The following is a 2258-nucleotide window of genomic DNA, read 5'->3' on the forward strand; positions in this document are numbered from 1 at the left end:
TTGTTATACTTTTTCTTGTATCCATCCATTCTTTTATCCATACAAATCCATCAAAAATAATCGTCGTAAGATGCCTCAGGTCAGCAGATCTAGACAGCGACCTTTGCCTAATATTATGTAAAATAAAAACCATTATCAAATACTTCGTACCCAAGAGAGAGGCATCAACAGAAACAAAAATCAGAGTTGAAGGACTACATACGGAATCCACGAAATACTTACACAGACAAAGAATATCAAAGAAGATTGTTGAGAATTAAATATTAGAGAAAAGAAAAAATAACATAATTAACGCAGCACCAGAATCACTTGGAGATAAGAAAGCAACGAACACTAACAGTTTCAAAAAGAAAATCCCGTGGTTTAGAGAGGAAGTGAAGATAAAATGTGCAGAAAAGAAGAAAGACTTTTACAATACAGAACACAACAAACACACTAGGCACACAACCACTATAAACGAATCAGAGATGAAACGAATACAGACAAATATACTTTAGTCAGACAAATAAACATGAGACCATGGTAGAGTTTCCCAAAACAGACTCAGACAGAATCAGAAAGAAAAATATTGAGAATGATCAGAGGACAAAGAAGAGAGATAAACGAAGTCACAAAAACTAAACACATTCAAAAGGAAACGGGACAGACTACTTTAAATCCCTATTTGCTAAAGGTGACGATAATGAACCACCACAACCAAGAAGTAACGACAAACGAAGAATAAGCATTAATGAGGGAGCGGTAAAGGAGATATTAAAGAAAATACAAAATAGAAAATCACAAGGAGAGGAAAGAATACCGAATGAACTCCTAAACTACGGAGGACAAGATCTGACTAAACAACTATTAAAACTGATCCAAAAATATAATAAAACAAAACAGAATACTAAAAGAATGAAGATAGCATCCTAATACATCTCTTCAAAAAGGGAGATAAATAGGACCTGGAAATTACAGAGCAATTAATTTATTACGCACAACTCTAAAATTAGCAAGAAACATGGTAACAAATAAACTGAATGAAATTATAACACTAGCAGAAGAACAACAAGGTTTTAGGTCGGGAAGATCATTGACCGACGATATATTTATCATGAGGCAAGTGCGATAGAAACCATTAGAATACAACAAACCGGCATATTTATCTTTCGTGGACCTTAAAAAGGCATTTAACAGGGTCAAATTAAAGGACGTTATCCACTTATTTTACGCAAGAGAGATACCTTTAGGAAAAATCAAAACGATCGAAAATATCTACCAAAACAACACAATAAAAGTAAAAGAAGAACTAACTGACCCAATTGAATTAAGCTGAAAATGGCAAAAGACAGGGGGATTTCCTGAATCCTCTATTGTTCAGCCTGATAATGGATGAAACAACAGTAAAGTGACAATTACAAGAGCATACCAAATAGGAGAAATACAACTTAAAACAATCTGCTATGCAGACGATGCAATACTAATACAATATAACCGCCAGAAAATTCAACACATTAATTTCCTCCAAAAAAACACCAAATGCATGGTTATAACAGCAAATCTACTAAGGTGTAAATTAAAGCTGGACGGCCATGTAATAGAACAAGTCATGGAGTTTAAATATCCGGTCATCACACACACTATCTAACTACGGAAAGCTCGAAACAGAAGTGGAAGATCAAGTGAATAGAGCAAACAGAGCCGCAGGTTGCCTGAATGAAACAATACGGAGAAATAAAAATATCGCGAAAGGAATGAAAGGCAGAATTTACAAAGCAGTCATCAGACCAATAATGAAATACGCGGCAGAAACAGGACGTTACACAGAGAGAAGAAAATTAATGCTAGAAACAGCAAAGACGAAAACCCTTAGAAAAATCGATGGTAAGACGCTATGACAACAAACAGAGTAGTAAAGACGACGGTGCCCCGTGAGGCTGGGGACCTGTGGCATTTTTCCAGTCCTGCCTCCCTATAGGTATGCCACTACGTCTAACATTTCGACGGCTAGGAATGGGTTTTTAATTGATGACTTGTCTGCTCTATTTTCCAGAATTTTGCTTCCAGCGATTACCAATTGCCATCAAACTAAAAATTTTCCCGATGATGCATATTTTGAACATGTTTATCAAACAAATAATTAACATATTTATTCAATAGATACATTTCCTTTTATCAAATACGGTACTGTTTTCTTAAAATTTACACTCCCCCCAGTCCAATATTTGTTTCTATTATTTATTACATCAACTGTTACCTAACATTAACTTAACACCGAG

Source organism: Diabrotica virgifera, chromosome 5 (genome assembly GCF_917563875.1).
Source record: "Diabrotica virgifera virgifera chromosome 5, PGI_DIABVI_V3a".
In the NCBI taxonomy this organism is placed as follows: domain Eukaryota; kingdom Metazoa; phylum Arthropoda; class Insecta; order Coleoptera; family Chrysomelidae; genus Diabrotica; species Diabrotica virgifera.